Here is a 12,239-nt window from a genome sequence, read left to right as displayed (position 1 = left end):
AAGAAAAGAAGTCCTTATCATTTAGAAATATTTACTGATATAGAGATAAAGTAAAATGTTATCTGTGATTTGCTTCAAAGTAATTTGAGAAGAGGGAATGAATGGGAGAGGCATAGCCTGGATTGACAGTTGTGGGGGCTAAATGATGGGTACATGGGGTTAAACTATTCTGTCTACTTCTGTGGATGTTCACAATTCTCCATAATAGAAAAGTTTTTTAAAAAACCTATGCCACACAGTGATACCATTTCTCACCTATCAGATTGTCAAAAACTCAAAAGCTTAACAACACATTATATCGGTGAGGTTGTAAGAAAACAAGAACTTTCTTACATTGCTGGTGAGAATGCAAAACGGTAAAAGTCAATTGAGGTGAATTTAGCACTATTTAACAAAATCACATATGCATTTATTCTGTAATCCAGCACTCCACTTGGTATTATAATCTGAAACTATTTTATGTATATGATGGGACTTATGTACATTTATAGGATAATGTAAATATGTTGATACTATTGGTTATATTTTAAATAAAATTAATAAAATATAAAACATTTATTTGTTATTAGGAATCAAGATTTTCATAGCAAGAGAAAAGAGGTATAAACACAAAAGGAAAACTGTACACTGCATCTTAATTAGAAATACTATGAACTCGGGCCGAGCCTGTGGCGCACTCGGGAGAGTGCGGCGCTGGGAGCGTGGTGACACTCCCGCCGTGGGTTCGGATCCTATATGGGAATGGCCGGTGCACTCACTGGCTGAGTGCCAGTCACGAAAAAGACAAAAAAAAAAAAAAGAAATACTATGAACTCATTGATCTTTGAAAATATGATAGTAATAGAAAATTACCACTTTGCAATCCCAATGTAATCACTGATTTAATCGAGCATCTTCAGTGAACACTAAAACCACTAGATGAAATGTTGTTAGGGAACAGAATATTTGCACAGTCTCAAAATATCACCCTACAGTTTTCTTACTAATTACAAAAAGAAAAATTTATCTTTATAATGGAGAGATCTTATAGCCCCCATCTTTACCAAATGATACAGTATCTAATGAATCTAGAAGCTAGGTACTAATGGATACCACTTCTCTCTAAACAAACCACTTATTATATGATTCCACTGATATGAAATATCCAGAATGGGAAAATCCATAAAGACAAAGTACAGATTAATGGTTGCCTAGGGATAGGAGGATAGGAGGGAAATAAAGGGCTGCCTAGGGATGGGAGAGTAAGGGGTTTCTTTTTGGGGTGATAAAAATATTGTACAATTGTGGTGATGGCTGCACAACTGTGAATACACTGAAAACCAGTGAATTGGACATTTTAAATGGATGAATTATATCTCAATAAGTTTTTTTTGAAAAAAGAAAAGAAAACAATGAAAGGATGACGGTTTTCTTTCATTCTAGAGCACATCAGAAACCCTAAGGAAAGCTTCATCCTCTAAATGTTGGCGTGTCCCAGGAAGTGGCCTGTGGACTCTTCTCCATACATCACATACGCAGACTCTGGGTGAGCTCACTCATTCCCATAGGTCTAAACTGTGTTTCCGGCTGAACTACAAACTCATGTGCACAACTGCCTGCTCTACAATCTACTGACTTATCTAACAGACACCTCAAATTTCCCCTCAGGAGAACCTGATCTTCTCCATCTCAGTAAGTGGTCACTCCCTTCTAGTTGTTCAGGCAAAACATCTTGGAGAGACACTTTCTTTCTCTCACTCCATGTCCAGTCCATCAACAAATCCTATTGGTTTTATCTTCAAAATACACCTAGAATCCCACCACTTCTCACCATTTTCTGCCACTCCAGTCCAAGAGACCATCACCTCCCACCTGGATTACTGCGAGAGCCTGAGCCTCTTTGCTTCCACTCTGGTCCCACTTCAATCTATTCTCCACACAGCAGCCAAAGTGACCACATTAAAATACATATTCAAGTATTTATTCAATAAACTCTTACACATATTACTACTTGCCATGTGCTGTTCTAAATATTTAAATATTAAATATCAAAATATTAGTTTATTTAGTCCTGTAACAGCAATTTTCCAGATGAGAAAACTAAGGCACTTGCCCGAGATCACGTATTAGGGAGTAGCAGAACCAGGATTCAAACCAAGAGTCTGGCTCTAGAGCCACACTCTTCAGTACTACGCAGTACTTCACTCTGCTCAACACTCGTCAGTGCAGTGGATAACAGCCTTGGCTGCTGCTCATAATTACCTGGGAGTTTTTCAAAATCCTGATGCCTAGGCTGGACTCTCTCAGACCAATTAAATCAGAAACTCTGGGATGGAATCTAGGCATCAGTACTTTTTTAAAACTTCCCAGATAATTCTAACATTCAGCCAATTTGAGAACCATTGTTTCCATAGGATCCCACCTCACTCAAAGCCCTTACAGAGACATACGGTCCTCACTTTACCCCTCACCCTATCCCAATCCACTCCCTCCCCCCACCCACCCCAACTCACCTGGCCACTGGACTCACCAGACAAGCTCCCCACTCAGGGACTTTTAACTAAAATGTCACTTTCTCAATGAAGCCTTCCCTTAAGACCTTATCTAAAATTGCAAACCCTCCAAACTGTACTGCTACATCCTATCTCCCTTCCCTGCTTTATGCTTCCCCTTAGCATTTATCAATATCTAACAAACGATATTATTTACTTATTTACCTGTTGCTTGTCTGTTTCCCCACGCTGGAATGTAGGCTCCATGACGGCAGGAATTTTTTTCTGTTATTTACTGTTGTTTCTCCAATGTTAAAACAATGGCTGGCACATAGAAGGCATTCAATAACTATTTATTAAATGAAGTATTAAGTAACCCATAATAACTGCATCAACTATTAATGTTTAAGTTTCTAGACAGAAAGTTGATTTTTCCTCATCAGACAAGAAATCACCTAATAGATTTATATGATGGAAGAAAAAAAGTTCAAACACTATATTTCTGTTTGAATTTATATTCTTAGTAAAGCTAGTATGAGGCAAGAGCAGATAAAATTATACTATTAAAACTCAAATTTTTATCCTTCAGCTCTACTTATTTGTTCTTCAGCTCTACTTATGCTCTAAGATATAGTTAGATCCTACAAATCAGTCATAAATTAACATATTTACAGTTAACATTTCATCAGTCAGAAACCAGGAAGTAAGCCAAAAAATGAAAACAAAACAAAAATCAGAAAGAGAAAGAGAGAAATGAAGAAAGAGAAATTAAATTCTACACAATGAGAACTCAGTGGGCCCAAAGGACTTCACTATTATTTAATAGATGTGAGTAGGACTAGTTCTGTTGCCCCAGAATCAATGGCAAACACAAAGCTCAGGAGGTATAGACATCAAGGATCAAATATTTGTGGAGTGAGGTAAACCGTCCCCCAAAACCCCCTCCTACACACACCTCAGGGTTCTGGCACCCTAACCTCCACCTTGCCATCCTCCTCTCTATATAAGCAGTTGACAGAAAAGAGAGAAAGAGAAGTCTTCCATGTCTGCAGGGAGAACACAGGGAAAGGAATGGGGTGTTCACTCAAAAAAATTGGCAGGAGACCTCCAAGAGAAATCATTCACCAAGATCCGAAGTGCCTACAAGAAGGGGAGACTGGCATCTCATTCTCCAGTTTGATGTCTGCTTATGCACTACACTGAGTGATTAATCCTGTGCCTATTTGAGCAGGAGGACAAAGAGAATCAATGAAAAACAGGGCACAAAAAGGAGGTAGACTTAAGCAGCCCGCATGCCACCATTTAGCATCACAAGAATGTGTTTCCAGTAGGGTGAGTGGAAACTGCAGAAGTAACTGGATTGAAGTAGTCTCGCCATTATTAAAAAAATCTGGCTGCAGAGAGAAAAGATCCCCACCCCTCCCCCCGCAAGCGCACAGGAACCAGGGGGTGGACTGACAGGGCAGGAACAAGCAGATGGGTGTGTAGGTTGAGAAAGGTTTAGCCAGAGAAAAATTCATCCAGGAACTGCGCAGCAGGAATCTCTCTGCAAGATCTCACCAAAAAATGCCAGTTTGGTTGCCTTTTAGTGGACATCAGTGGCCTGCCACTCTTAATCAAGAGAGGGCTTTAATACTACTGGATAAGAAATACTTGTCTCTTTCCATTTCTCTTCTGACTAGTCCCTGTCCAAGCAGATCCCAGAAGAGGGAAAGGAAAGAAGAATCCCAGGAGCATCCCTCCCTATCCTAAGTGCTTCTGGCAATAAGTGGCCTGACCTTGGGGTAAGGGAAGAAAAGAGCTTTAAACTGAATATGAAATTGAAGGTTTAAACTGCAATAGATTAGACTGGAGCTTTTAATAGCTGTAAATGATAGAATAGCTATCATTTAACCATGATGTCATGAGGCAGGGAGAGGGAGAGAGGGAAAGATCCTACAAAGCATAGTTGTAAGCATGAATGTTAAAAATTAAAACCATGTTATGTTTGTTCTCACCAAACGTGGACAGCGCAATAACCTGATGACATATGGGACAGCACTACTACCCTTAGTAATGGGAGGGAACACCTGACATGGAAATTCTCATGGGGGATTTACTGTACTGGGTAAGATGCTACATTACAGGCTCTCTGAGATCACTTCCAATTCTAGTGCCTGTGACCATCCTTTCTTCAAGAGGTTAAATTGAATCCAGAATCTAGAGTTCAATGGTAAAACTATAAGGGTAAGTTGCCTAAAGGACTAAAACCACAACTTTTTTGAAGAATAAAGATATTAGACTAACAAATCTAATAAGAGTTCCATGTAGGAAATAATATTTCACTCTGAAACATTTAATTTTTTAAAATATATCCTAAATGACTCTAATTTTCTTTTACATTCAACAAAAATTCCAGTTCAAAGAAAGCTTATGATATAAAATCCCCAAAATACTATCTTCATGAATCAAAGAAATTCAACTAATCGAAAGGCTTACTAAAATAAACAGCAAACATATGTTGGCATGAATATCTTCTAGGAATTACAAACTCGCATATTCTTTATTACACAGCACCAACAAGGAAAAATATTAGAGTTAAATGGTTTAATGTTACTCATTAATTGTAACAGAGTTCTACTGCTGTAACAAATATCAACAGGAAATCTTATTTTATATCAAAATATCCCATATTTTATGATTCTAAAAATAATTAAGCATTATACACAAGCATATAAAGCAAACAAAAGCTTCTTCCCCAAGAACTCCTTTCAGATACCATGTCAATAAATTTCTTAAATGCTATGTACTCACAAATGGTCAAAAGACCTAAAACTAAGTTTTAATATTTAACGCCTACTGAAGCCATTTTATTGTATCACTGCAGATATAAAATGAGATTTTACAAAATCTTGAAATTTAAAATTATATTTTCATATTACCAAAAGCAAACCGTTCAAGCATGTGAAAAAGTAATTATTTGTGTATTATCTCAGCTCACAGCTGGAATCAAATGGGAAATACTTTAAAGCAGTTAGTACTATTAGGACCTGACATTTTCAATCTAATAAAAACAGCGTAACTACCGTCACATTCGAATAATTACTACGTTCTATTTAGAAAACTATTTTCCCATTCTTAAATGACAGAGTTATTTAAACAAGAACTATTTAACATCATCGAGCAATATGTCAATGTCAAAGCCTGACTTAAATTATGCTAATAAATTATTTCTTAGATTTCATTCTGGGTTACAAATTATCACACAGTCAAAACAACTGTGGGATTTGCAGCATGACTATAAATAATAGTTAAGAACTTTCAGGCTTAAATCAAAAGGACACTTTTTAAAAGCTCTATTAAACGTGTTTTTAAAATGTACAATGTTTCCACCTTTCCCAAGTATCTTCCCAGGAGTCTTCAATATCATTATATCCTAAGTTACCAACCAACGTTTGAACATTGCCCACAGTGACTTTTTAAAGAAAAGAACACACAATGCTATTCTTAACATCCTTAAACACTTCTATAAAGGTCCTTCCGGCTTATGAACTCATGGCAGTTTCCTCACAATTGTATACTTATCCTGTTCCACTGTCTTTCCTAGTCTACGACAAACTCAAACTTACACACCACCTCTCTTTCCTATTTTGCTACACTGATAAAACTGGGGGAGAGAAAGATACAAACCTGCTACTTCTCTCCTTTCCAAAGCAACAATAAAAATACTAATTTAGAAGTAAGATAGGAAGCTCTGTGTGTAAGTGTGTGAGTGTGAGAGAGAGAGAGAGAGAGAGAGTGTGTGTGTGTGTGTGTGTGTGTGTGTGTGTGTGTGTGTGTGTGTGTGTGTATCACGTCATCTTACTGTCACAAAAGTTATCCATTGCTTACCCCAAAGGAAAAATTCACAGCCATATACCTTTATACAGGTATATTCTTCAAGAGAAACCCGTCAATGGATACACTGTAGGGTTTATAGCACTATAAAATAAATTAACTATTAACTCAAATTCCGCCAAGCTTAAATATTCTTGTTTAAAAGTACCAGTACTCTAAAATGTAATTTCCCTTAGGTAGATTTGGTTCAAATAAGGAATATTTAAACAAACTCTTTGGGGAAATATTTTTTGCCACAAGTATGTCAATATGAAAAACTAAGAGTATGAAAAGTAACAGGCATTTTAGTCAGAATGAATCTTATTATTTTCAAAATAGTAGTTCTTCAAGTTCTTCAGGTAGTGAAAAAATATATAGCTTTACAAAATGATTTTTTAAAATTTCTTCTCTGAATCACACAACGCTTACCCAAATGTTGCCGTAAATTGTTTCAGTGACAATAAACTAACACAGAAACTTTGCAAGCTGAGTACTTTGGGGAAATAAAGCAGATTGGTCAGTAGTTCTAAGATAAAAGACAATGGTATAAACCTCATAGTGCGCTATTTGTTCCAGTCATTAAACACACAGGAAATAAGATTTTCTAGTTAGAAAACTAATTCACAAAGGGCAATGACTTCATTAAAGCAAAGAAAATCTTATTAGAACAGACAACAGTCAATTGTCAAATAAGAAGAAGAAGAAGAAAAAGAATTACAGGATTGCAAGGTGAAATAGAAATGGCATAAATTGCCTGAATATGTACCTTGAACCCGTTCTGGGACCTGCCCCCAACAGAGCAATCGAGTACCTTTCTTTATTTGGCCAGGCCACGACAGATGCTCTGCTCGGGGGCACAGCATAACTACAACTCCAGCAAGGACAGTAAACACCAGACATCACAAGACCACTTTCATTAAGACCACACTTTCCCCTCTGATGATCTTCCCGGGAGGGTCAATAGAGAGCATCTGAAATAAACCACAAACCGCTCAGGACGGCCCAAGAGCACTGCGGTTGGCAGCTGGCCTCGAAAGCCCTGGGCTCTGATCGCCTCCGTGGTCCCACCTGCGTGACCTTGGGCCAGTCACTTTGAACTCTCCCCTTGGCCACGTGCACCTAAGGTGCATCACCAATGCTGCACGATGCTACGGCCCAGGTCGGGGTCGTCTTCTGCCCGGGCGAGTCCTGAGGTGACAGCTTCACATTACTGGGAAAGGATGCCCCTGGCCGTGAAGTCCCCGCGCGCGCAGCCCTGGAGCGGAGCCACCCCGCCGGGCGTCGCCGCCGGGAATCCCCGGACATCGGGCCGGACGCAGCTCGTCCAGAGCGGTACCTCTCGGAGGGAAGAGGGCGCGCCTGGACTTCGGGGCAGACACCCGAGCAGCTCGGAGGCGCCCGCCACTGCCGTGGCCCTCCCCGCCGGACGCTGCCGAGGGCTCGGGTCAGAAAAACAAGCCAAGAGCCGCGGGAAGAGGACGCCGCCCCCGCCCGCCGCGCAGGTGAGCCGGCCCGGCGGCCTCGCCCCGGTGCTGCGGGCGCGCGAGGAGAGGAGCCGGCCCCGCACTCACCGGCGCCGCCGTCCCCCAGTCGCCGCCGCTCCGCTCGCCTCAGCCAGCACGACGCTCCACGGCCCCGCCGCCGCCACCGCCCCGCGCCCGGCCCCGGGGCCCCTCCCGCCCCCCGCGGCCGCGCGCCTCACGCAAACTTTACCGCGGCCTCGGCTCGGAGCACCCGCGCCGCCGCGGCCCCGGCTCCCACAAGCTCCGAGCTGCCCGGAGCGGCGCCCACGACGGCCCGCCCGCGCACTGCGCACGCGCGCACGCGCCGCCTCAGCCCCCAGACGGCGGCTGAGATTCCAGAGCCGGCACTCACGGTCCGCGGAGACTACAAGTCCCGGCAGGCCCCGCGCGGGTCCTAGTGGCGTGGCGAGCCGGGTACCGGGTATCTTCCTGGTTCCAGGGGCAGCGGCCTCAGGCGCGTCGGGGAGGAGCGCGCGCGGAGCGCTGGGCCCCTGGGCCGAGGTGCATCCTGGGATCCGTAGTTTCTGAGGACCACAGGGCTTGGCTAAGAGGGAGAACACCAGGTTCTCTGATGTCATCGCCTAGAGCTGCAAGGCATAGAGATCTTTAAAAATAGTCTTCGTTAGTTTGCAGATAATTTGTTTGCAAGTTGTCCTATAATCAGTCCAGCGGGCATAAGTTCACAGGCTGCGGTGTGACCTAGAGAAAAACTCTTCCCTGCGCTCCAATTTTTCGCTCCTAACCATTTCTCTCCCTAGAAATGTAGCCCCACCTCCTTCTTACGATGGTGTTAATACCCTAAGAGAAACTTAAAGAAGGATTAGTCGAAATTTTTTTGAGACAGATAGAGCATAAATATTCATAATATGCAACACATTTGTTGAGCACCTACTATGGGCCAATGCACTAGGCATACACCTGAGAATGAGACAGAAGCTCATGGAGTCTGCAGTCTGGCGCGATCATTACAGATTTTAATACAATGGAGAATCTGAGCAAGTTCAAAAGGCAATGGCAGGGGAGGCCTCTTGAGAGAGGGTGGTCAGGGAAAGTGCTCTGCTGAAGTGATATTTGAACTGAAACCCGAAGAATGAGAAATATTCAGAAATCCAAAGAGCTGGGAAAGACTTATATGCCACACCTTTCACAGTGCATGGCACACACTAAACTGCCAGTAAATATTTGTTCCTTTTTTTGTCCTTCTTCTTTTCCTCTCCCAGCACAGCCTTAGATCACATCTTTCCCCCTTCAAAATCTTTATCAACACCTTTCAGAATATCCTTCCTATGTGAAGATGGACATGAGACAAATCAATGTCCAGAGGTAGGACAAGCTGTACAACTGCTAGTACAGAAAACACAAGGTAAAATAAATGCCAGTGAGACTGGTTACATGGCAGGAATCCTGACAACTTAACCCCTTCTTAATTTGTGAACAGAATTAAAAGTCTGGGCACTTAGCCTGGCCATCTGACTTGCTTCTGTTTATGAGCATAAAATCAGATTTTGAGTTTGTCTCTATCAAGATCCTAAAGAAAGCTTACCTATTATCTCATCTGAATCAGAGGCATAATAAAAAACAGTGCTAGACTTACCTGTAGAGACTTACCCATATGACTTTAGGCAGAGGATGACACTTTGCCTTTCTGATGCTCAGTGACCCCAGCTGTAAATGGGTATAATTTACCCTGCCCACCTTATGGAATGTTCTGAGTTCAAGTGTGATAAGCTGATGAAGGTGAAAACACTTTGCAAACTGCATTGAATGCTCCTGTGAATTGCCTTTCATCCAAGGTGATAATTCTATTATCTTTTGAGAAACCTTATCTGTGCAGCTTTATTGACACCTGTTTCTTTGAGGTCCTCATTTCCTCATCTGTATAATGGCTGAAAAAGGATTTGGTCTCATCATAGTTTATAAAGTGGCCAGAGCAGATTTCTTTCTTTGGTACACACAGCGGGGTTTTGTTGATTTAACTGAATGCGTGATTGGCATTTAAAAAGAGTTTTCACATAAAAATCCGGATGCCACCTGTCTGATCCTTCTAGGCATTTGAGCTTGCTTTCCCTGGCTAGAAGGTCTGAAAGAAGTCTCTAGCTTTCCAGCTCTAAAATCCTGAAAGATCCCAGAAGGAATATTTAAGACATACTTAAACTTAAAAGACTTCCTTATTTATCTGAAATTTAAATTCAAATTTAGCATCTTTTATTTGATTTGAAAACCCTAGCCCTGAGATCAGACCACTGAGGCAAAGAGCCTCTCACTTAGAGGGAATCTTTCTCCTCATTGTTATTACCATTTAACATCATTGACTGAATGGTTTAAAATTGCTCTTTTTTTGCATAACAAATCCCAAAGGTTGTTTGGCATTGAGAGCCATATTTACATACATGAAGAAAGCCAGAGAAGTGACCCAATTTGCCCAAAAACACACAGCAAATTAGTTCCAGGGCTACTTTGAAGTTGTGTATAACCAGAACTTGATAGCTCCTGATCAGGCAGTAAACTCAGAAACTTAAAAAAAAAAAAAAAAAACCTCTCTGCATTTCCTCTGTCCTTTTTTGGGGGGGTGGGGAGAGGAGGAATGGAGAGGTTTATTACACAACAGTGTTGTCAGTGTTATTAAAAAAAAAAAAATAGGAAGTATGTGGAATATTCCCCTGTTGAAGTTATAGCCTGGGAGCAAACCAAGAACACTCAGGACCCACTGAAGGCACTGAAGAATGCTGGAATATTCCATAGATACTTGTCATATGAAGAAAAAAGGAGTCATCTGAATTTAAGGATCTGCAAATTACCTTTAAAACATCATTGTCATGCTCTGAACATGTAAAGTACTTTGATGTTTCATTCAAAAATGTTTCTTGAGTCTTTTCTACATGCTTAGCGCTGGGCCTTGCATCATCCAGACAGACTTCAGCCCCTTTGGCAACAGAAAGTAGAGCAGTGTAGAGAGAAGTCATGCGATTTATCCAAAGGCCCACAAAGTTACTGAGTGCTGTTCACCTCTCCAATATTTGACTTCCCCTCCCCTCACGGGTACTTAATAGCTCCCTTCCCTGCTTTATTTTCTTCTCCTTATCAATGATCACTTTCCCACAGTCACTTATTTGTTTATTTTCTGTATGTCCCATTAGAATGTAATCTCATGGACAGAAATTTTATGTTTTGTTCTATACAGACAAGAATTTTATCTGTTTTGTTCATTTTTGCATCATTAGTGCCCAGAACAGAAATATTTGTTGAATGACAACTGTCACAAGCCCCCTTTATGGATGAAGTCAGAATCAGAGGTCAATCAGTGGGAGCAATTCCAGAAGGAAACTCCTGTTCCAGCTTGAAATCAGAACCAAGATTGACAAGAATTAAACATGAACCAAACACTCCCTAAACCCAGCTTTGTTCCTTTTCTGTTCCCTCCAGAAACTGGGTAGCACAGAGTGAAAAACAGTTCCTCCCCAGTTTTCACTGTAAAAATGGAACCAGAACCTGGGCAAGGAGTCAGTGGGTTTGCTTTTGTGGTTGAGGAGTCAGGGGACTGGTTCTCTGGCCCTCCCACACACTTGGCAACAACCAAGAGATAGGAAGGGTGATTCTCGGGAATTACCCAAAGCAGGCCAGGATTTAGTGACCCTCCCAGATTACAAATCAGGTGACTGGAGTCTCCTTCTGGAGCTAATTCTTGCATCTCAGGGTGGGGCACAATCTTTCAGGAAGGAGCTGTGAAGAATTGTCCATGTTTCCTGCTTACTGAGGTGCAAGAGTAGGATTTCCAAGCAGGTCAGCAACCGTTTGGAATTCCAGGCTCACAAAGGAAAAGAAAAAAAAAAAATGGAAGTTGGGGGAGATGGTTGCCTCCAAGATCTGTAGGGAGCAGAATCAGGTCTTTCCTGCCACAGGATTGTCAGGCAATGATAAATGGAGCCTGACACTGAATATCTGGATTGAACATGATGTAAAGTTAACTAATGCCACCAGAGCCCTGAAGGTCCCCCACAACCCTATGATCTCTGGGGTCTGGTGAGGTTCCAGCCCCATCAGACACCCTGGTTAGGTCATACTTACCCTGACCACGTGTCAGGTCTGGGATGCTGGTAAGCCCTAAATTGCAGAGCACAGAATGCCTGTTATCACCCAAACATGTGGACTCTTGCTCCAATGTGGTATGAAAACTTGAAAAAGCAAGGTTTTCTGAAGTCAAGGTTTTTCTGAATCCAGGGCCACAGCTGGGTTGCTAATTGCTGTGCTGGGGTGGAGAACATTCTAGAAAGTGAAGGCTCTATCAAAGACAAAGCTGGAAGAGGATCTGGTAACTATTCCATCTTGGGCTTCATGAGCTCCTCAGCCTGTGGGAATCCCCCCTCAGACCCCTGCCACTCACCTGTCCAAC

General features: G+C 41.9%; 1 protein-coding gene across 5 annotated transcripts in view; it reads right to left on the bottom strand.

The window, feature by feature from the left end:
* The window catches only part of PLEKHA1 (pleckstrin homology domain containing A1), a 55,934-nt gene extending 47,785 nt beyond the window's left edge, over nucleotides 1–8,149 (bottom strand). For 2 of the 5 annotated variants that reach the window (XM_063101905.1, XM_063101910.1), the window contains exon 1: nucleotides 8,040–8,149. The gene's annotated coding sequence lies outside the window, so the exon portion shown is untranslated. Of the gene's footprint in view, nucleotides 1–7,897; nucleotides 8,005–8,039 lie in introns of those variants that run through there. The other 3 variants (XM_063101908.1, XM_063101906.1, XM_063101909.1) reach the window with 3 other exon arrangements.
* Nucleotides 8,150–12,239: the final 4,090 nt, after the last annotated feature.

This window comes from Cynocephalus volans, chromosome 7, assembly GCF_027409185.1.
Source record: "Cynocephalus volans isolate mCynVol1 chromosome 7, mCynVol1.pri, whole genome shotgun sequence".
Taxonomy (NCBI): domain Eukaryota; kingdom Metazoa; phylum Chordata; class Mammalia; order Dermoptera; family Cynocephalidae; genus Cynocephalus; species Cynocephalus volans.
The sequence above is the reverse complement of the archived record's forward strand: the minus strand, read 5'-3'. Positions and strand labels throughout refer to the sequence as shown.